Source organism: Petaurus breviceps, unplaced genomic scaffold (genome assembly GCF_028583685.1).
Source record: "Petaurus breviceps papuanus isolate PSGF00001 unplaced genomic scaffold, PetGlider_PUasm1.0 90879, whole genome shotgun sequence".
Classification (NCBI taxonomy): Eukaryota; Metazoa; Chordata; class Mammalia; order Diprotodontia; family Petauridae; genus Petaurus; species Petaurus breviceps.
The window spans coordinates 6756898-6781864 of NW_027187368.1; the positions used below are offsets into that span (position 1 = coordinate 6756898).

The 24967-nt window shown below is 37.2% G+C and overlaps 1 long non-coding RNA gene across 2 annotated transcripts in view; it reads left to right on the top strand.

Annotated features, from left to right (window-relative positions):
• LOC138150514 (uncharacterized) overlaps window positions 1–24967 on the top strand; it is a 113688-nt gene that overhangs the window by 20794 nt on the left and 67927 nt on the right. Inside the window, exons 3-4 of one of the 2 annotated variants that reach the window (XR_011165578.1) lie at window positions 8283–8418; window positions 22232–22956. This is a non-coding gene — a long non-coding RNA (uncharacterized lncRNA). Of the gene's footprint in view, window positions 1–8282; window positions 8419–22231; window positions 22957–24967 lie in introns of those variants that run through there. The other variant, XR_011165577.1, reaches the window with a different exon arrangement.

Genomic DNA, 24967 nt, shown 5'->3' on the forward strand with positions numbered 1-24967 from the left:
TCTATCTACCTATCTATCATCTATCTATCTATCTATCTATCTATCTACCTATATACCATCTATCTATCTATCTATCTATCTATCTATCTATCTATCTATCTATCTATCTATCCATCCATTCATCCATTAATCTACCCATCTCTCTGTCTGTCTTGTCACTTAAAGCCCCCACTGTGCTCTGTTAGGCAGCTAGGTGGAACAGTGAATGGAATACTGGGCCTGACGTAAGAAAGACCTAAGTTCAAATTTTATTTCAAACACTGTGTGACCTTGCGTATGTCACAAAATCTGTTTGCCTCAGTTCCCTCAACAGTAAGATGGGGATAATAATATTACCTCCTCCCAGGGTTATTGGGAAGATAAATATTCGTAAAGAGCTTAGCCCAGAGTCTGGCACATATTCAGTATTTAATAAATACATATTTCCCTTCTAGAGTACCTATTCACTAAATATTTGTTGACAACTGTTTGAAAGCCCTCTGCCCTTTGGCACAGATAAACAGACAAATTTAAAGAATATTGACCTTGCAAATAGGAGGCTACCTAGTTAATGATTCTGCTATTTACTAGCTAAATAGACTTGGGCGAGTAATTTCATTCATTTCTGTCTATTTTTTTACTTCTACCTTAAATATTTTAAGTTTGTAATTTGTTAGAATGACAATGGCCCTTTGAACACAGAATAGTAGAACAGAAATTTAGATTTTTAGAGCAGGAATGAACCTTGGAAAACATCTGCTCTAATTCTTTTTAAACACTTCAAATCAATTCAATGAAACCAATATTTGCTATGTATTTCCTCAATGATAAAACTGAAGCCCAGAAAAAGGAAGTAAGTTTTTTTTTCTTTTATATCTAGAGGTTTCAAATCGTTAACGCACTGTTCATATTGATTATATTTTCCTCAATTAATGTTGGGAAAGGATTTGAGTAATCCATATTTTGATGTTGCTGGTGTTTTTTTCAAAATAAGAAAAATTTGCTCTCAATGAATGTCACTTAACTTCACTGGTTTTCAGTTTTTTCACACAATGAGTAAGAAGTTTGAATTAAATGACTTCTAAGGTCTTGACCAACAACCCTATCATCCAATGTTCCTATAAAAGCAACTTGTTTAAAGTCACACAGTAACTTGGTATACCTGGGATGACAGTAGAGGATTGTTCCTACATTCCTGGAAATCACAATCCTTTAATGGAATCATGACACATGCTAAAAATTGGGGAATAATTCCAGGGAAATAATGTCAATTCATTTCTACATTAAAGCAAAACCATCTTTCACTGAGTGTCTGCTATGTTCAAGGCTTTGTGCTAGTCACTGAGGAAGCTACAAAAGCTACAAAAAATAAACACTCCATGATCTAGGTCCCCAAAGAGCTTATTAGGAGGTAGGGACATATAATCTTTAGTACTTTGATGAATCTGTGGACTTTTCTATCCTATGTGATTCTTGTCATTGCTTTCCATGTGAATATGTAAGTGTTGGGGGATGAAGAGGGGCATTGATTAGGTGACAAAGTCCTGATCACCTGAGACTCCAAGGTAACACATAATGGTGAAGTGTTAAGGTGTTTAAACCTTTTAGCCTTTGAATAGTTGCAGTAACCACTTGATAAGAATATGAAACCATGAGTGGATCATACCTTAAGTTTCCTATTCACAGATTATAAAAGCATAAAGAAAGGAGCAATTCATTCACACCTTACAAGGGAAGTATAAAGAAATGTTAATATTTCTTTGCTCCTTTGAATGTTCTACATTTTTCCGAGTGCAATCTAGCCCATGACATAGACACAAAAAGTATATCTCAAAATAGAATATAAATGCCTAAGAGATGTAGAGCCACTGTTTTATGTGAGGTTACTTAGAGCTAAGATCATAAGATTTGTAACTAAAGGGGAACTAAGATCATTGAGTCTAACCTGCTTCTTTTACAGGTGAAATAACTCAAATGCAGAAAATTGAAATAACTTATTCTAGATCATATAAACAATTAGTAAATGAGCCAATATTTGAGCCCAGGCCTTCCAATTTCAAACCTATTATTCTTTCCTTTATCCTGTACTACCTCTAAGGATGGCCTGAGAAAGATCATTTCTGAGCAATTAGTCAATCAATAAGCATTCATTAAGTATTAACATTATGCTAGACAATGTCCTGGGTGTTGGGGCTACATGGGAAGACATAAAAGAGTTCCTGTCTTCAAGAAGCTTATAAGCTAGTGAAGGGATACAATATATCACTACATAATTATATGCAAAAATTATATGATTTACAAATTAGTTTGAGAGGGAGGCATTACTTGCTGTTGGGGATTAGGAGAGGCTTTATGTAGAAAAAGAATAAGGATAATCATGTCTCATTGAAGAATTGGAATTTAAAAAAAATTTGTTTTAAAGGATAAGAATTTAGGGCAGAGCCAAGATGGCAGTGGAGAAGCAGGAAAACTCCCTGTGCACTCCCATAACCACCTCAAATATCTATAAAATTGACTATAAACAAACTTTGGGGCTATATAAACCACAAAGTGACAGAAAGAAACAAATCTCCCCCTGAAGACATCCAGGTAGGTGGACAGGAAGGGTTCATTGCAGCCCACTGGGAACAGAGGCAAGTCCCAAGCAAGCCTGTGGTTTTAGCCTCAGGGTAACGAGACCAGCCGCAGCTAGAGGGACGTCAGGAAAGTAGATCACCAGCAACTTTGGCAGTTTCCAGAATTATCAACTCATAAATGCCAAAAACAATGTGAGAGGTCATTGTAGACTTTGGGAATAGGGAGTCCAGGAGTGCAATCTGGCCTCTGCTCCCAGAGGGAGAAGTGGATGAGGAGCAGCGGCTGCAGCCGTGTGTCTGCTTCAAAGCTCCTGGCCAACAGATTGTAGGAGGACCAAGAGACCAGTGTGAGGTGTAATTGCTCTTGCTTTAACCTGCTTGGATCTGGATCCCTGTCCTGGGTGGAGGTCCTGGGGTGCATGACCAGTGTGCCAGAGCCAGTGGAGGATTCTGAGAGGGCAAACAAGTAATATCTCCAGCAGTTGAGAAAACCCCAGCAATTTGGGAAAAAGGTCTTCTCTCTGAAAGCAGAGTTCTAATGTGGCAAAAGGCTCAAAAGTCAAGTAATTGAGTGGCAACATGAACAAGCAAAGGAAGCAAAGCAAACAGAGCACACCAACATTGCATTCCTTTTTGGGGGACAAAAAGGATCAAATCATGGAACAGGAGGAAGACTGAAGTTAGAACTCCTGCACCACCAAAAGGTTCCAAGAAAAATATGAGCTGGTTTCAGGCCACAGAGGACCTTAAGAAGGATTTTGAAAACCAAATAAGAGAAGTGGAGGAAAAATTGGGAAGAGAAAAGAGAATGATGCAAGAGAATCATGAAAAGAGAGTCAACAACCTGACTGAAGAAAATAACACCTTAAAAATAGACTAACTCAAATGGCAAAAGAGTCTCAAAAAGGCAATGAGGAGAAGAATGCCTTAAAAAGCCGAATTTCCCAGAAGGAAAAAGAATCTCAAAAGCTCACTAAAGAGAATCATTCCTTCAGAATTAGATTGGAGAAAATGGAAGTTAGTGATTTTATGAGAAATCAAGATACTATTAAACAGATCCAAACAAATGAAAAATAGAAGGCAATATGAAATATCTCATTGGAAAAACCACTGACCTGGAAAACAGATCCAGGAGAGATGATTTAACAATAATTGGACTGCTTGAAAGCCGTGTTCAAAAAAAGAAACTAGAAATTATCCTTCAAGAAATTCTCAAGGAAAATTGCCCTTATGTTTTAGAACCAGAGGGCAAAATGCAGGTTGAAAGAATCCACCTATCACCTCTTGAAAAAGATCCCAAAAAGAAAACTCTTAGGAATATTATTGCCAGGTCCCAGAGTTCCCAGATCAAGGAGAAAATACTACAAGCATCCAAGAAGAAACAATTTGAATATTATGGAAACATAATGAGGATAGCATAGGACCTAGAAGCTTCTACACTGAGGGATTGACGGGCTTGGATTATGATGTTCTGGAGGTCAAGGGAGCTCGGATTAAAACCAAGAATCACCTACCCAGAAAAACTGAGTATAATGTTTCAGGGGAAAATATGGTCATTCAATTAAATAGAGGACTTTCAAGCATTCTTTTTTTTGTATTTTTTTGTATTTTTTTTGGGAGGGCAATTGGGGTTAAGTGACTTGCCCAAAGTCACACGGCTAGTAAGTGTGTCAACTGTCTGAGGCTGGATTTGAACTCAGGTCCTCCTGACACCAGAGACAATATTCTATTCACTTCGCCACCTAGTGACCCCAACTTTCAAGCATTCTTGATGAAAAAAACAGAGTTGAATAGAAAATTTGACATTCAGATACAAGAAGCAAGGGAAGAATGAAAAGGTAAACAGGGAAAAGAAATCATAAGGAATCTGTCAAAGTTGAACCACTTATATTACTACATGGAAAAACAATAATCATAACTTATGAAACTTTTCTCAGTATGAGAATAGTTGAAGGGAACAAAAATGTCTATGTATATATATACATATATATATATTTATATACACATATATACATATATACACACACAAATAAATGTGTATTTATACACATATGTATGTATGTATGCATATATATTTCCATATGGGAGGGTATGTGGGCATATGAATACATATTTGAGTGTGTATATATGTGTACAGGTATACATAGAGAGAGGGCACAAGACCAATTGAATAAGAAGGGATGATACTTAAAAGGTGAAATTGAGAGGTGAGAAAGGAATATAATGAGAGGAGATGGGAAGAGACAGAATGGGCTAAATTATCTCATATAGAAGAGGCAAGGGAAAATTGTTACAATGGAGGGGAAGAACAGGAAGGCAAAAGGGAATGGGTCAACCTTACTCTCATTGAATTTGGCTTATGGAGGGAATGACATACACACTAAATAGGGTATCTCACCCTACAGGAAAGGGGGGGTAGGGGATGAGAGAGGGGATGATGGAGGGGAGGGTAGTTTGGAGGGAGGGAAGTTAGAAGCACAAACTTTTGAAATGGGAGAGGATCAAAGTATAGAATAGAACAAGTGGGGGGCAGGATAGGATGGAGGGAAATATAGCCAGTCTTTCACAATATATCCACTATGGAAATGTTTTGCATAGCTACAAGTGTACAGCCTATATTGAATCATCTATCTTCCCAGTAAGGGTGGGTGATGAGGGAGGAAGGGAAAGAATCTGAAATTAAAAGTTTTAAAATCAAATGTTAAATATATATATATATATATTTATTTTCATATATATGTATATATATATACATATATTACATGCAACTGGGAAATAAGATATACAGGCACTGGCGTATAGAGATCCATCTTACCCTACTGGAAAGTTGGAGGGGGGATGGGGAAGGATATAGGAGAGAGCAGATCGGGGGAGGGGGTATACAGTGGGATCCATGTTTTGGGGTGGTGGATAGGGTAAAGATGGGGAGAGCATTTGTAGCTCAAAATCTTGTGGAAATGAATGATGTAAACTAAAAATAAACAAAATTTAATTTAAAATAAAAAATTAAAAGATAAGAATTTTATGTAGAGGAATGGCTACGTGGCACAGAGAATAAAGCTCTGGCCTGAAGCCAGGAGGAGCTGAGTTCGGTTTGGTCTTCAGGCACTTAACACCCACACAAAAAAACTATCTGTCTAACCTTGGGCAAGTTACTTAAACCCAATTACCCTCCAAAAGCCAAAAAAGAGAGAGAGAGAGAGAATTTCATGGAAAAGGAAAAGGCAGTGAGCAAAGGGGAAGTGTAGTCAAAGCCACAGTGCTGAGAAACCTTGAAGTATATCGACATCTCCATATCTGTATATAGATATACATATGGCATGAAGATCAGTCTCCTTTAGCTTACATATATTATATTTAGGGAGAAAAGGAAGACGGTAAAATACAGGTGTAGGTATGGTAAGGTACAGGTGCCGATATAAGTGTATGTAAAGAATGTGCATAAGGGGAGTCAGATTATAGGGGTCTCAAATGCTTGGGACTTATATTGTAAGCCATTCAAAACCAATAAAAGTTTTGGTAGTGGGGGTGGGAGTGGGATTGGGAGTGTGTGCGAGAGAAGGTGGAAGGGTGGTGGGGGAGGTTGTTTGTAGTGGAGGACCATGGTCAGAACTGTGCCTTAGGAAGTTTAATATTATGCTATGAGCAAAATGTTCAACAGCTAAACTTACCTGAAAGTATTCAAGTATATACCAAGTGAGAAGCTAGTTGAAAAAACAAAACAAAAAAACTTCTGAACAGAAGTATTAAGCTGAGCCCTATTGCACCATGCTAAGATGTAACTCTTTCCAATCCAAGAAGGGAGGATGCATCAGTGGGACATTAGCCCCTTAAAGCTGCTGTTCTCCTCTATGCCTGAAACACAGTACTTAATTAACCCACCTTCCGTTCTTCATGTTTGTTTGTGGTCCTCATTAAACAATCTCCTGGCAAGAGGAAGGGCTTTCTGGGAAGGGCAGGGAGAGGTTCACTATTTCCCAGAAAATCCTGGCACTCATTAAGCCTGCTAATAGAAGCTGATGAGTTAATTGGCCTTCCTAACAAGTGCCCTACTCTCTTTCTCAAAGAGGCAGAAGTCTGGGGAGAGTAAACACTGGCAGAAGCTTTATGGAAATAACCCAACATTTTGTTCCTGCATTTACAGGTCAGAACAAGGTATATAATTTACTGTGCTTGTGGTAGTGTAGATTTATTGGCCCAGGGTAGGGAGTTCAAGATGATAAGGGGGGATGATTTGAAAACACATGAAAAGACCCAATTTGCTCTCCACATGTTACAAGTGCACCATAACCGTGAAGGTTAATCTACCCTGTTATTTAAACAACAGGCTTTTTCCCTTCTAGCTTTGTCAAGCCCTCCATCTTGCCCGGGAGCAAATATCTGTAGGGTGGGTGCACATGGATACAGGAAAATTCATCCTACATCCTCTCTTGACCTATATCCTAGAGTTTGTTAGGGCTTTTTCAGATGTTTCCTTTTTTCCCTCAGAATACCCATCAAGCACCAAGCCTTCAGCTCAATATCCCATTCCCAATATTCACGGCCTGAGTTTGTCAGGACTTTCTCTGATATATTTCTGAGAATCCCTATTATAGTCTAAGCCTTCAACTCACTTTCCCCTTCCCAATTATTGTGGCCTTCTCTCCTTAATGTTCTTCTCTGGAGGGCATATATTCTCATATATTCTAAGGACTCCTTGGCCTTGCCATCTACCCTGTCTCTGAAATTCTGAGGATCTTATAGATGTTTTCATTTGCCTTATTATTGAACCCTCCTATGTCCTCCCTCCCCAATTAGAGTGAGAGTTCCTTGAAATAGGTACTATCTTCTTTTTTATTTGTAAAAACTTCTTCTAACATAGTGCTTAGAACACTGTAAACACTTTTTTTTTAATTCACTCATTAATCAAGTAATATCAAAATTTAAGGAAAATTATCCTATAATAATATGGCCAGGAAATGACTTCAGATGAGCAGGCATGGATACCCTACCAACTTTCCTCCTGTCTCTGCTTAGGTATGTCCTACAAAGAGGAGCTTGCCATCTCCCAGAAGCCCATTTCATAATCAGAATATTGTCATCAATAACGCACTATCACTTTCCTGTATGTTTTTCATTAGGATGTTCTCATTTATATTTAGCTGAACTCTGCCTCTTTGTAACATTCAGGGGTAGAGAACCTGTGGTTTTGAGGCTACATATGACTTTCTAGGTCCTTGGGTGAGGCCTTTTGACTGAGCCCAACTTTTACTGAGCAAATCCTTTTGTTAAGGGGATCTGTTTGGTGAGGTTTGTATTCAGTCAAAGGGTCACACTTGAGGACCTAGAAGGCCACATGTGTCCTCAAGGTCAGAGGTTTCCCACCCCTGATTAATTCTACCTTCTAGTGCCTCTTTAGTGTGACAGCCCATTAAGTAGTTTAAGATTGCAATCATGTTTCCTCTAAGGGAATGAAGAATTAAAACATTTATAGTCACTGGATAAAATAACATTTACAATAGTTAGACCAAAAAAAGGATTTGAAGGAGCATCTTTTCCAACCTCATCATATAATAGATGATGAAAGTAAGAGCCAGAGAGATTAAAGAACACATTATTTTCATGTAATGGCAGAGTCAGGATTTAAACTCAGGCCCTCTGATAGCATCACAAGGACTCTTTCTAACCTACCACACTGTCTCTGCTATTTACTGACATTACTTCTGCATTATTATACCCATTTTACAGATGATGAAATTGTGACTCAGAGAGCTTAAGTGACTTTGACCAGGATCTCATAGCTGATACAGAGGACAAATGTGATTGGAGCCCAAGTCTTCTGATGCCTGATTCTTGCCACTTCACCACAGGGACTAGAAGTCAGGTGAGATTCTATCCAGTCCTGTAACCTCCCCGGTTCATATTGCTTTCTCAGAAAGAACACACATTGGCTAGAAACTAGGGGAGAAAAAAAAAACTGGTGGGAAAGTGATTTTGTGTGTTATCAACAAGATAATAGGCTCAAGAGAGAGTCCATTAGGAAGAAGCCTGGAAGGCAAGTGGGTTTTCTTTGTGAGCTATCCCTCACTGGCTAGGATGTAGTCATTGCCTTCTACGCCCCACAGCTGACAGTGGACCCTGATGGAAGAGCCAATTCAGATTAAATGAGAACAAGATCCTAGCTTGGACTATGTCATTTTCCAGTTTTGGAAAGAGAAAAAAAATTATATATATATATATATATATATATATATCACATTATCTTCTATTTCTTTTCCACTCACCTCAGTACAATTCCATTTAGAAGGTCTAAATGCAAGGGAACGATTTTACAATAGCACTGACAGGGGAGAGTCCTAACTCTCAATTTGTACTCTGTGTACCAATTGACTTTTATACTGTGGAATTACTGTGTTCTGAGGCAATATTGGACCCATGGTATATTCTTATAATAACAGAAGATAATATGACATTATACTGGAAGCATTAAGGTGAAATGTAAAGTATCTTAGATTTTGTATAGTCGGATGACCTAGGTTCAAATCCCAGCTCTGCTATTTATTATTTTTGTGATCTCAAAAGAGTCATTTTCTTTCTCCAGACCTTAGTGTCCTCAAACTACAAAATGATGAAACAGGATGAGGTAATCTTGAAGATCTATTTTACCTCTAACTATTATAGTTAGGAATAAGTTTATAAATAACTAGCCCACATGAGTTTTGACCTTCTAAAACAATCTCATGAGGGTTAGGACTTTTCCCAATAGGTTGACATTACTCATCTGAAATTCTGTAAAATAGGGACAACAAAACCCATGGAGGCAGCTAAGCAGCACAATGAGTAGTAAGAGTGCTAGACTTGGAGTCAGGAAGAACTGAGTTCAAAACCCACCTCAGACACTACTAGCTGTGTGATGATAGGTGAGTCAATTAACCTTATTCAGTTTTAGTTTCCTCATATATAAAATAGGGAAAATAAAAGCACCTTCTCATAGGGCTGATCTGAGCATCAAATGAGATAATACATGTACAGTGATTTGTGAAACTTGAAGTACTGTGTAAGTGCTAGGATGATGATGACGTACCTTACAGGAGAACTGTGAAGGTCAAGAGAAAATGACTATGGAGCAGTTTTGTAAAATTTCATTATTATCATTATTAACTTTGAATCTAATTCATGGAAAACCATTAACTAGAGAAAAGGATCTCCTGAGGGCATTGTTCTGGGATCTATAGATAGCCAAAGGGTTCACTGAGAGATTTCAGGGGATCTCTGAAATTGGATGGAAAAGACAATTGCATGTTTATTTTCACTAACCTCTAATTGAAACTGAGTATTTTTTATGTCAATAAAATAAGCAACAAATATTTTTCTGAGAAGTGTCTTGTGGTATTCACCAGATTATTGAAAGGGTCTGACAAACCAAAAAGGTAATAAACTTCCATAGTGGGGCATAATCTGCACAGGCAGGAATAGACCTGACCTCTCCCTATCTATAAAGCCATAGGGAGCTCCTTTCTATTACCTTTTTTCTATCGATTATGTCTAATTTATCTTATGTATATATATTTTTACAAACACACATATATATGCATATATTCATATACACATATATAATGTATATATGTATGTGTGTATACATATATTTACACACTCATATGGGTATATTGTCTTCCCCATTAGACTGTGTTGTGCTTAAGAGTAGGGATCCCCAAAGCTAAGTACAGTACTTGACACATAGTAGGTGCCTAATAAATATTTATTGACTGTGTGCCCATCAAAGTATCATGCATTATTGTATTTTGTTTTGTTTTTAGAGATGCAGATAAGGCTCTCCTAAATATATCCTGTGGAAGGTGTCAGGTGGGACCAGTAGAATAATGAGTCATCTCAACCTCAGAAGAAATAAAATGTCCTTTATTTATGCCTCATTTTTATATGCCACATAATTTTTTTATTGTAATGCCCCATCTCTACCACATCAATATCCTTTCTTTGCCAGCCATTTAAGAGAAAAAGGAAACATTTCCTCTCTGTCTTTTCCTTTAACACAGTGTGAAAGGTTTGCCCAGGATACAAATCAGAAATGGTTGTTGTGGGAGGTAGGGCACTTTAGGAGGATCTAGTCGTGTAAGAGGGACAGCACTGCCAGAAAGATATTTACAACTTCTGAGGGTAAAAAGGACCCATGCAGAGTGGGACTCACCAAATGTTAAATAGCTTACTTGAGCTTTGGTGGTTTCATCCCCATTGCTAATTAATCAATACTAAATTATCCTTTAATTTATGAGTCTGCATCCATAAAGTACATTGGTTTGTGGCATAAAAAAACACCCACTATTTAGGAGATCATTTGTCACAAAGGACTCACTAACAGGCTAGAAATGATCTGATCCTAGAGTGGTGTGGTAGTGTCAGTCCTACAGGAAGGGGAGGAAAAGGAAAAGGGAATAAGTATTTATGAAGCACCTACTATGTGACAGGCACTGTGCTAACCTTTTTATAACTACTACCTCATTTGATTCTCACAACAACACTTTAAGACAGGTGTTGTTATTATCTCCATTTTACAGTTAAGGAAATTGAGGCAACTGGAGGTTAAGTGACTTGCCCAGCTAGAAAGTATCTGAGGTTGGATTTAAACTCAGAGTAATTTGACTTCAAGGTCAACCCTCTTGCTGAGTGACAGTATTGGATGGGGAAGGAGTTACGATCTGGTTCCAAATTACCAAAATTTACTCCAAGAAAATCTATAGTTAGTACTTGCAAATCCATTTTCAGAAAAGAAGTCATGGCACAGTAGAATAACCTGCTTTGGTACGCTGTGTCCTCTTGAGCTGTCTTCCTATTTGACCTCCTTTCTCCACTACATGATATCAGTGGGCCTGGTTTTCTATCATATCTTATCTACAAAATACTTGCAGGACATGACTATCCTGCAGAAAATACTTAATCTAAAAGAAGTATAGAAATTTGAATTGTTTTTATTCTCAATATTAAAATCCCTAACCATCCCACTGTACCTTTCAGTATGCTGTTGGGATTCATTTTTTATTAATTCCTGATAATCTTTTTGGTATTGCCATTTTCACCATCACTGTATAACCATGCCTTTGATTCCCAGAGAACTGGTTTTCTTTCTACTAGAACTCAAGTCATATAGGGGAAAGAACAGTGGATTCAACATGAAAGGATTTCGGTTTGAATCCCTTCTCTGCTGCTTGCTATCTGTGCAATTCCACACAAGTAATTAAATATATCTGGACTACAGTTTCCCCATTCATAAAATGGGACCATTGACTAGATCTCAAAAGTTTTTTCTAGCTCTAAATCCTATAATTCTCACCTCAATTCCAGAAAAATCTGAAAACTACTATTCTGATCCTTCCTCCTGACTCCCCTACATCTAGTCCTTGACTTATTGCCAGATGGCAGAACATAGGAGACTTTTTTTCTCTATTTTCCTATAGGATTTAATTTTATTGTCATAGGACATTTTTCACACACTCCTTCATTAGAAGGCTGATTATATAAACATTTTGTCTTATCACCCCAATAGGTTATAAATACTATGAGGACAAATCCAATGTTTTATATACTTCCTAACACTTTTAGTGTTTCATATGGACCCATGTTCATAGTAGGCACTATTAAATACGTGAATGGTGCAATTTTTGAATAGCTAAAGAATTTTTTAAAAAAAGATACATTATGGATTTTGCAGAAAGGAGTGAAGCAAATTTGAGAGATTGTAAAACATATACCAGCTCCAGAAGAAAATATTGGCCTAGGAACTGCTAGTTTTGATATTTATCAAGACTTTATTATATTCTAATTCCAAATACCATTTAGACAGTGTAATATAATGAACAGATTCCTGTGCTACAATACAGGGGAATCCAAATGTTAGTCATTGTGATCAAAACCAAGTTCCTTTTATTTTCATTTTTATTTTTGTTATAGTTAACAAAAGGAGATTGGCTTAATCATAGCAGGGGAATTATGTTTAACAAGCATATGGCTCAGGGACACAGGAGTAGATCCATGTGAGCAAAGAACCTCTGAAAGAATTGTTCATGTCCACCAGGTTTTGTGACTTTTTTAATCTAAATTTTAATTATAAATAATAAAACATTTTTCCCTTTTTCAGGCTCCACTCCCATTTAGGGGAAATATGCATAGTCAAGAAAAAAAAAAATATATATATACCCACATTGGTCATTTCCAAAAAAAGGAATTTATAATTCAGTGTCTTGAAGCCATCACCTCTCTGTCATGAAGCATGAAATATGCTTCATCATCTGTCCCCTGAAATTGTGGATGGTTATTATATGAATCAGCATTTTTAAATGCAAGTTATTTTTTCCATCTTCACTAGTTCCTTCATCTTTTATTTATTTTTAACCTTCATTTAAAAATTTTTGATTTTCAAATTCTCCCCCTCTCTTGCTCCCTTCTTTCCCACTCACTGAGAAGGTAAGCAATATGATATCAATTTTACATGTGAAGTCATATACAACATATTTTTATATTAGCCATGTTATCAAAAAATACCAAGAAAAATAAAGTGAAAAAAGTATGTTTCAACCTGCCCTCAGAATTTGTCAGTTGTCTCCCTGAAGTAAATCACTTTTAACACATTAGTCCCCTCCATTCAATCCATGGTGCAGCCATTCTGGCCTATTTGCTATTCCTCATGTATGATGGTCCATTTATCATTTCTGGTGTCTTTTTGTTGTCTATTACTCATACTTGGAATGTTATCCTTGCTGATTATGACCCTTAGAATCTGTGGCTTCCTTAAAAATTCAGCTCAAGAACTACTTCCTGAAAGAGACTTTCTTTGGTCTCACCACCCACCATGCTCCCAACTGTTAGTGCCTTTTCTAAAGTTATATTCCATCTACTCTGTATTTATATTCTATTATACAATTTATTTATTTTGTATGTGCCAAATAATATTTATGTTGTCTCCGTCTTAGAAAGTAAACATCTTAAGGATAGATACTTAAAAATACACACACACACAGAGTACTTAGCATTGTGCCTGAAAACTAGTATGAAATCCTAAAATCTTTATCGATTGCTTGACTTCTCTGGAATTCAATTGTTTTTTTTCTCTATTAAAAGAGGAAGAAGACTAGATAATATCTTATATTGGAAATTTCTTCCAAATACAACATTGTGTGATTCTGAGATTTTCTTCTTAGGACAAAATGGATTAGAGTATATCTTTTTTAATTTTTCCTTCCCTCCTCTTTATTCATTTGGAGCACTGTGGTATATTAAAGCTTTCTTTCTCCTCAAAGAGGTAACAAGGACACCATAAGCTCTGAGCATCATGTTTATTCTCTTCTTGCAAGGTTTTATCTGACACTACTGCCAGTAAAAATGCTGCCAAATGGGAGGTATAGGCTCTCAGAATGAGGTCTATCAAGCATCAGTTTCCTCTTCTCTAGCAATTCAAGATTACACCTCATTTGCTCAAAAATGAGCTTATAAGAAAAATATATCAGCAACTACAACTGAAGTAGGGCACATTTAGACAGCTTCTGGACATAGCAATCTGGAGGCTTCCCCTTCAACAGGAGATCTGTGTTAGCAGTGAGATGCAAAATGCTTTGTTCTCTTGGGGAAGGGCTCAAGGTATGCAGCTGTTGGTAGTCAAGGAGTTCTCATTCCAGATCAAATGATTATTGGGTCATTATATAAGAGATAAACTTGGGGCGGCTAGGTGGTTCAGTGAATGGAGCACTGGCCCTGGAGTCAGGAGTACCTGAGTTCAAATCTGGCCTCAGACACTTAACACAAAAACTAGCCTTGTGACATTGGGCAAGTCACTTAATCCCAATTGCTCTCCAAAAAGCAAAAAAAAAAAAAAAAGACTGTATATAAGAGATAGACTCTGCTGTTGGTCTGGGATCGGGTAAGGGTGGAATTTGGGAGGACTGGGATAAGTTTAGCTTTTTTGAATCAAGCTAAACTGTTATATTTTCTTATTTGGCAATTGGAAATCGTTATTCCCTTTCTGAAATGCACATCAACGAGCCTGGAACACTGTGAAGAATAAGGGAAGGATGAGGTCGTAGATTGTGGAATGTTAGAACACAGAGCTATGCGTGGGCCCAGAAGGTAGAACTAGGACCAATTAGTTAAAACTGAAAAGACAGATTTAGGCCCATTCTTAGCAATGAGTTGAAACTTTTCATCCTTCATCAACAGAATGGACTGTCTATTACAATACTGAGTTTCCAAACACTGAAGTCTTCACCTAGTAGTTAGATACTTGTCAGGTATTCCCTAGACCAGACTACTGTTCAAATACTGGTTGGACTATAGGAATACCAAGTTTTCTTCCTTTTATGTCATTCTGTGAAGAATGTAATCTTGGATTTGGGAAACCTAAATTTAGGAAACATAATTCAAGGTATACCATTGACTCACTTTGTTGTCCTGCAAAAGTCAGTTGGACTTGGGATCTCTATCAGTATGGTGGGCAATTTCAACCCCACTTCTCCCTACTTGATAGAGCTTAAGAAAATGTTAAAGACTGAGTTCATTTTCAAAGGTTAAACTAGCTCATTTTCACACTTAGTCTGATAATATGAAGACCAAAGAACATCACAAGACCCCAAACTAGAAAACTAGAACAAGTCTTTCCTCCCCTATCCCACCTTTCTCCACTAAATTACTCTTTTGTTAATCTTAAAACATTTTTTAATATAATCACATACAAATGGAAAAAAAAATTTAACTCCTAAGTGACTAATATCTAAACAATCAAAATAGGAAAAAAGTTCTCTAGAAAATAACCAAGGGACCAATGAATCTATTCTTTAGCACATGAACAAATGAAGAATGAAAGGATACATGAATGAATGAATGAATGAATGAAAAAAAAAACATTTATTAAATTATGATAAGCCAAGTCCTATTCTGAGAACTTGGGATACAAATGTAAGCAAGCAAGATAGACACTGACCTCAAGAGATTTGTGTTCCCAAAGGAGGTAATAACATATATAGTGGAGCAAGAAGGAGATGGGGTATGCCTAGGGTCACGTGGTTTGGACTTGCCTTTGGAGTGATGTTGAGACCTGTTTATGGACAAGATAAGGAAAGATTTTTTTTTTCTTTTTGGAGGGCAGAAGGCAGAGCAATTGGGATTAAGTGACTTGCCCAAGATCACACAGCTAGTAAGTGTTAAGTGTCTGAGGACAGATTTGAACTCAGGTCCTCCTGACTCCAGGGTCAGTGCTCTCTATTCACTGTGCCACCTAGCCACCCCTAAGGAAAGATTTTTACATAAAGTTACTTTTGCTAGGTACTGAACTGGAAATTGAAAGAAATAAAATATAGACTATCACAATTGACATAACCTTAGAATTCATCTGTCTTATTTTCTTTATTTTATGAGGGTGTATACTGAGGCCCAGAAAAGGTAACTGCCTATCTCAAGGTCCTATAGGTGGTTTTATAATGAAGTCAGTTCCTCAGTAATTTATTTTTTTTAAAGCAATTGGGTTTAAGTAACTTGCTCAAGGTTACACAGCCAGTTATTATTTCTGGGTGTGGTGCTAAGTATCTGAGCCGGGATTGATCCCAGGTCTCCTGACTCTGGGGCTGGTGCTCTTACTCACTGTGCCACCTGGCCGCCCCCCAGTTCCTCAGTAATTTATCTGGATCTCAAACCTAGAACCCAAAGCACCCTTAAGGGTAGCCTGGAAATAATCAGTATTTCCTGACTCTAGGATGAGTCCTCTTCCTCTTCCCACCCCCTGACAGCAGAAACTGAGGCTTTTCCATTACTATGGCATTGTTTTAGGAATTCAATTTCATCTCAGTATATCTATTTTCATTAAAAACTAGAAAGCTTTTTGATGAGAACCTGAAAAATATGGAAGGGTTTCATCCATTCTTTTTATTTCATTTTTTGTTTTGTTTTGTTTTGTTTAGGGCCTTTTTTTTTTCCTGAGCAGAGGGTAATTTGTATTTTGACTGAAATAAAAGTAGCTTAACAGATGAAATCTGTGCCTAAAATCCATGGACAGAGTTGAGGAGTTAATGAAATTTCTGTGCCTGAAACACATTATGAGGCAGCAGTTGAGATTGGAAAAAGATTAAGCTACTAAATAGCTGGCAGGGCCAGAGGAAAGAGTCCTAAGTCAGTATTCATCAAGTCCTACTCCATGGAAGGAGATGAACAGTTCAGGACATCAAATAGGGCTATCTATCTATTCAGAGGTCCTTGCCTACTAGCAATTTTTTGCTTTCCTCTGACCTCATTTGCCCTACATTGCATTTAGGTCTATTTTTATCATGTGCTTGCCCTGCTCAAAATTATTCAATGGCTCCTAACTACCTATAGGACAAAGTTCAAATGTGTGCTTTGTTGTTTAGACCCTTTACAATCCTGTTCCAACTTTGATGATTCAGTAGAAATAATCCTAAATTTGAAAAGAAGGCAATCCAGTTAGTACTGTCTTTGACACTAGCCATATGACTTTGGACAACCTCTTTCCTGTCTCTGAGCTCCAGATTTCCCATCTTTTAAGTCAGTATTAAAATAGTGGCACCACTTTTCTTGTGGAGTTGTGAGGTTAAAGTAGGATAATAGATGTGATTTACTTAAGATTTTATTGCAAGCACATTTACAGACAAAAATATATAGACGTATAGATAAGTCTTTGCTATCATTGGTATTTATTATTATTGAAGTGAAAGTGACTGTAAAGCAGATCAGAGGAAAGGCATAGATAGAAAGTATGGAGTTGCAGGAGATAACTTTCATCCCATTTCCTTATTCCTTTATAAAATATAGTTATAATCAACTACATATAAATAGGGGTTATTGTTATATCCCATTATTCCCTTGAACAGCTCTGCTTTTGCCCAACTTCTCCATTCACTTTCTGCTAAAGGTCTTTCTCTTCCCCACCTTTCACCACAACTTTGCTCAAGATTCCAGTTAACTGACACACCATCCTATTTCTTTTCACATTCTTCTCCACCCTTCCAGGCCCAGCCTATAGGCTGCCACAGACCTTTAAGACTTCCATACAAATGAGCAAGAAGCAGGGCTAGAGGATGAGAGGAGGGGGTGGTGTTGCAAAAGGCCAGCTAGTTCCTCCTCCTTCACTTCCAACAAAAGTCAAGCAAAATCAATAGGACTGCTCTCAATTTTTGATTTAACTCGTTTGTGTAGTAAAATGCTCTGGATGCAGATTAACTTTCTCAGCTCAATACTGGCTAATTGATTCACCTACCTTGAAACAGGAGCTGGGAGGCCTTTGATAAATAGATTGAAAGCCTTTCTTTATTTCATAATCGCTTCTGTAAGCAATAATACAACTGGGACAGACAATCCCCCAACTTTCACTATTGGGATAAAAAGAGTTCTATCCTGACTACACTGTTCTAGGGGAAGGAGCACTGGGCAGCCTCTGGGTTGTTGTGTTCTTGAAAATCTTTGAGGATTGAGGGGCGTGGGCATTTTCAAGTCAGAAACCCCCAAGTCCATTCAGATAGAAAGATGAAATCAAAATGGGTCTCCAGTTGGAACAAGGAAAAGAAAAGAAAAGAAAAAACTTCTTTCTGACAGAATTGGAGCTCAATAGTCATATAGCTGGAAAAACAAAGTGGTCAGAGAGGGAAAAAAATCTTCCTCACAGGGGGCATGTGGTGTAGATAGCCCAGGATTTGGGGGGTTATAAAGAACCTTTGATCATTGAACAAAGAAGTAGCTCAAATAGCAAAGGCTTCTGGGAAATACTCCTTTGCCCTTTGCCCTAGGTCCATACTGCTGCCTCTAAACTTATCTGCTTTAAAAAAGCACGTACCCAGTTTTCTTCCCAGACTCAATATGTTTCTTATTTGATCACCAAAAGCCCCCCACCCCCAACCCCATAAAAGGAATACCATTGAATTTTCTAATAGTTTCTCTTCTAGCTGCCTGGAATCCCAGCTAACTCAAGGTCTTTCTCTTTTTTTTTCTATTTCCCAGTGGCTTCTGTCTTCATTTTCATCACAAAATGCATAGTCTGTGGTCCCATTCTAAAGTCTGCTTTCCCCAGAAGTAAAACTTTCACATGCAATGATTGAAAGGTCAACAAGAAAACCCTCCTTGGCATCAGATTGTCCTGCCCCCTTCCACTGATGACTTAAATTCTACCATTGTTCTATTGTTGATTTGGAAGTAACAGGACAAGTAATATTAGGCAAGAGTTGGGGTTGGATAGACAAGCACAATAGGAAGTACATTAGGAAGAGTTCAGCCTTGGGAGTCAAAAGACCCAGCTTCACATCCTGTACTTTTGTGTCCTTTGACAAGTCATTTCTTATTTCTGAACATTGATATCTTTATTTGACAAAAGAGAGTACTAAAGGTTCTCCACATTGCACAGAGCTGTGGGGAGGGTCATATGAAAGAATGAAACCATTTACAAACCATATAAAATGTGCTAGCAATGCCAACTAGCATTACTATTATTAAGGGCCCCACAATTACAGAGCACAAAATTTTTAGAGTGGACTGATATAATAGAATATAACATCTTAGAGAAAACAGGAAAGTAAAGGGTTAGAATATAGCATTTTAAAATTAGAAGGGAAAGTACAGATAATCTAGGTCAAATCCTTCATTTTACAAATGAACAAACTAAGGTCCAGGGAGAACACACAATGTGGTTAAAATTGCACAGTTAGTGAAAGTTGCGATTTAAACTCAACCCTCCTGATTTGTAGTCCAGATATTTTCCCCTTAAATACAATTGCAGATTAATTGATTAGTAACAGTGTGTGAACTGATTTGAAATTACTGATACCTATGAGAAGAAAAATACCATCCATCTTGAAGAGGTGTGGAAGCTGTAGGTGCAGGTGCATTTTGGGAGTTGTATTGGGCATGGTGAGTAGTAGTCTGTCTAGAACGCAGATGTAACAGGATGACAGGAGGGAGTTTCTACTTTATTCTAGGAGGAAACTTAGTGACAATTTCATCATAGAATCACAAAAATAGAAGAGACCTTATAGATCATCTAGTCAAACCCCTAAATACATCCAGATCGTCATCCAACCATAAGTCTATATAGTGAGGAAGTTTTCCCCTACATCAAGACAAAATAGTCCTCCTTACAAATTCTATCCATTGTTTCTAGTTATGCCTTCTAGAACTAAACATAACAAATCTAACCCCTCTTCAACATGAAAAACCCTTCAAATACTTGGAAAGATATACTGATTCTCTAAGTATTCTTTTTTTCTAGGAGAAATAGCAACAGTTCCTTCATCGACCCACATATGAAATTTATTTCAAGTTCCTTAACCATCCTGGCCAACTTCTACAGGCACCCCAGAGATTAACAATGTAATCTTTAAAGATGTGGTACCCAGCACAAAATATTTTACTCTAGATATTCAACTCTTAATTTTTATTTTATTTTATTTATGTTTTGAGAGCTTTCTGGAAAAACTTGGTTTATGGAATCAGAGGACTGGATTAAAACACTATCTCTGATGCTTACTGCCCATGTGACATTGTACAAGTGATAGCATCCATGAGCCCTGGCTTCCTCATTCAAAAAATGAAGGCATTGGACTAGATGACCACCAAAGCTTCTTTCAGCTCTGGGCCCAAGGGATATACTTTATGGGATCAATTCTGGTTGATATATTAATATGAATTTTATGTGATTTAGTACTGATGTTCCTTCTGCCACTGTAGTCTTTGTGTGTCTTGTCTTGGGTGCATATCACTTCATAAGAGACTTCTCAAATTTCCCTGAATTTTTCTTGCCTTCTTTCCTTTATTTTCCTTCCTTTTTTATCTTCCTTCCTTCTTTTATCTTCCTTCCTTCCTCCTTCTTTCCTCCCTTGCTCCTTAACTTTTCTGCTTATTTGAGTATATATGAGAACTTTGCTTCTGCCTTTTCTTTCTTATACTGTGTGTGTGTTGGGTCACTTTTTATTTAATAAGGTAAATAATTCAGTGACTTTTCTCACATAATTCCAAACTGTTTCCATAATGATTGGGCCAATTTAGAATTTCACTAATAGCATAGCTAATAGTGAACCTTTCTTCCCAGAGTACCCTACCCTCTTAGCCATTGACTATTTCTATCATCATTTTGCAAATGAAGAAACTCTGGTTCAGGGCAAGCTAGATAATATGACCTGTCTAATATCCTAGGATTTGATTTTAGGTCACTTGACTATAAATCAAATACTCCTTAGAACTATAATGAAGAGGACATTGAATGTCAGAAAAAGAAATTGGGAACTGATCCTGTAGGCAAGGAGAAATCAGTGAAAATTTTTGGAAAGAGGATTCTGATAAAAGTTCTTTTTAGAAGATCAATCTGTCAGTGGTGAGTAGGATGGATTAAGGAGAGAAAAGACTAGAGGCAGAAAAATGAGACAGGAAGCTATTACTATAGTCTAGACCTCAAGTGGTAATGAGAATAGGAGGTATTGGGGGAGAGTACCAATCCCATGATGATTTAACTGAAAACATTTTGGACATTAGGGAGATACCAAGAAAGGAATCTTGATAGGTGACATGGTGAATAGAGTGATACCATAAGCTTGGAAAGGTTGGAACAAGGTTGTCTGAAAAATATCCTGTAAGTCTATTTGCATCTTTCCAACTTTGCCCACAATAATCATCACCTCATGGAGATTACTTGAACATGACACCTGACTGCTTTGCATTAGGGATTTCAGTGGAAAGACAAAAGAGAGAGCTAATTGTCTTCAGTACATTTTCATTTAATTCAGTGCACTTTTAATTGGGGCTCTGAAGGGATTAGGAATCAATTACTTCCAGTGAAGGCCACCATTGATGGCAGATGATGGGTGGAAAAGGGACCATTTCAGTTTGTTTTTGGAAGCAGCTGGAAGTCACTTAGGTAGCAACATTGTAGAATTTTGTGGCATATTGAAAAATGCTTTTGGTCCCAGTGTGAAAACAGCTTTGCCCCCATCCGAGGTGACAAGCTCTCAGGTGGAAATGACCCATAAGAATTTATATCTGATCAAGTATGTACCAAAGACAGTACTGTTAGATAATGAGTATTTTGCAACATTTCAGCCCCTACTTCTGTGTTATTTTTCTTACTATTCTAATTGACTGATTTCCACACTAAACCTTTTGGAATATTTGCAAACAACTTTATCATTAGGAAAAACCTGAAAATGTATAAGGTTAGAACATAATATATTGTCATTGAGGAGCTTAAATACATTGTCCACTCTCACAATTAGCAGATGAAGAAACTGAGACCCACAAAGAAATGAATTACTTGAAATCCCATGGTTCATGAGTGTTAAAGACTAGACCTCAAGCATTCTAATTTATAAGCTAATTTCTTTTAGTTTTGATAAATAGCAGCTAAAGTATTATGGAATTTTTTTCTATAATCTAAAAGACTGATGGTTGAAGCCTTCTAATGGAAAATATAAGGAACATCTAGTCAGTCTTGCAATCTGGGATTATAAATGGACCAAAATAAGAGATAGAATGAAACTGTTAATATCTTAAGCAATCTTTGATCTTAAATTTAAGTTCTTACTTCACCAACTCAGATGGATGTTAACAACTGGATTCTAGATTCTGAAGCTTAGCAAATTTATGATCATAGGATAGTATGTAGAGTTAGAAGGAAACTTAGAAATGATCTGCTCCCACTGTCTTCTTTTCAGATAAAGAAGCTGAGACGCAGAGAAGTTAAACAATTTGCCCAAGTTTCTATAGACAATGGAAGACCTGGCATTTGAACCTGCATTTCCTGGATATAAAGCCAGAGTAGTTGTAATGATGCTTCCTCTACCACACTGCCTTAACAATGTCCCTTATCACATACAGAGACCTATTTGTTGACTACTCTCATATAGTTCACATTCCAACACTGTTCTTGGAGCAACACACACACACACACGTGCACACACACATATACATATACATGCATATAAGTATATACACATGCACATAGCTACATGCATGCATATATACACATGTCTGCATGTATGTGCATATACATATATACATGCATGCATATACATGCATACACACAAATACCTATCTGTATCTATCTATATCATCTATATCTATAGCTCTCTATCTTTATCTCTGTCTCTATCTCTATCTGTATATCTATATCTCCCCTCCTCTCTCAGGGCTAAGACCAGAAATTATCTACTAAAAATAGTCTAGCACATTGATTATGATGCTTAACTCAAATTTCTGAAAAAAGAAAATTAAGCAAATTCCCATCAAGGTACAATGGCTAAGCTCTAGAGTAGTAAATCCAAATACGAAATCTCCTTATCAAGATGGAGGACAAACTTGAGCCTCTTTCTGTAGCAAGTATTTAGAGTAGCCCTCTAGATATTTATATACTATTATATGAAATATATTTTATATAGGAATGTTATATAGAAATATAATATTTCTCTTATTCAAGCTGGTACACTTGTGTGTGTGTGTTGTTTAAATCTAATATAGTGTACAGTCTTTATGGTTCTTTGGAAGAAAGATGCTGTTTACAGACAGAGGAGAATACACTTCACAGAGATTTATTCTGAATTGGGACTGCTGGATTCATAATTACTTTCTAGTCATTGAAATTGGTTGCTCTTATAAAAGAGATGAGAATATACCATTGATTATTTCAATATATCAGTAGAAGGGAGTTGTTGGCAAGTTGAGAGGAAAGAAAGAATGAATTCTCATGTGTATGTGTATGGGGGTGGGGGGTGGGGTAAGTCCTGATTCAAATGCCTCATCCAAGCTCATTAATTCATACCTCCAGTTAATTAAATAAAGAATTAGTATGTGCTGTTTTACTGAGGTTCATTACTGAGGAGTTTAAGGAGGCTTCAAACACAAGTTGCACTGAATATGTTTTCTGTATTACGGGGCTGTGTGAGCAGGTGGCTGGTTTCTGAGATTTTTAGCTGCTACACTGGAAGGAGATTGTGGGGGATACCACCAGGCTCTGCTTCCCTGAAAGTCTATGGAAACCTCTTTTTGGGAAAGTAATTTACCAGATGAAGTTGAGGTCCATTGTGAATAATCACAGCACGCATAAAAGCAGTCATGAGCTACGACTCAAGAACCAGAGGCCAGGCCTTGAGTCTGATATAGGACCATTAATTTAGAACTTAGAAAAGAACGTAGGGGTAATTTAGTCCAATTCTCATTTACTGCTGAGGAAACCGACTCTCAGAGAGATTAAAATAACTTGTCAAGGTTACACAGGTGACAGAATTAGGGTGACTGCCTCTGAATCCAACATCAGTGTTTTGAGAGAGAGAGAGAGAGAGAGAGAGAGAGAGAGAGAGAGAGAGAGAGAGAGAGAGAGAGAGAGAGAGAATGGTTGTGTGTGTGTGTGTGTGTTTAAGTATTAAGGCTGACTTATTCTCTTTTTCCTGATTGCCCTGATCAAACCTTTCTCCAAATCTCTTGGGTAGGATAAAAATGGGAGACAAGTTCTCAGAGTTCTACAAAAAAGCAGAAATCCCACTTCATTTCCTCCTCATTTCCCTACATAGATTAGGCATCCTTGTGATGTTCTTCAAATCAAAATTCTATAGCTCTTTAAAGAGCAACATAGTGTAGTGCAAAGATTCTAGTTCTGATTTTTTGATTCATTTATTGTGTGTCCTTGGTCAAGTCACTTCTCCTTAACAGCCTTTAGATTTCTAATTTATAAAATGATGATTGGACTAAATTACCTCTAAGTTCCCTTCCCTTTCAAACATTCCATATTCTCTAAAGGTAACCAGTGCATATACTGGATAAAACTAGTACCTTACTCTCAATAATACAACTCATATTCCTGGCAGCTAAGTACTGATTTTTTTAATCTATTAAAATCATAATAAATTCAGTGGATAGAGCACCCGCCCTGGAGTCAGGAGGACCTGGGTTCGGATCCGGCCTCAGACACTTAACATACACACACACATACACACAAACGCACACACACACACACACACACACACAAACATAGCTGTATGGGCATGGGCAAGTCACTTAACCCCAATTGCCCTCCAAAAAGCAAAAAGAAAATCATAATAAATTACAAAAGGTATAATAAAAAATGATGCATTTCATTATTTTTTATTAATATTTCTCTGGTAAAGAGCAAATGAGGAAGGGATGATATATAGCTCTTGAAAGTATTGGATAAGCAAGCAATATTGAGTTTGGAGTCAGAAGTACAAATATCTCCTCTGCCATTTCTTACCTCTTATCTCAGATGTGTTGCTTAACCTCTCTAGGCCTTACTTTCTCTATATGTAATATGACAGGGTTGGCTTAGATGACTTTATATGTTCCTCCATACTCTAAATCTATGGTCTTATGATCCTATAACTGATTAACTTCAAGGTCCCTTTCAACTCTAGAGTCAGTGAGCCTAGGCTCTATTCTCC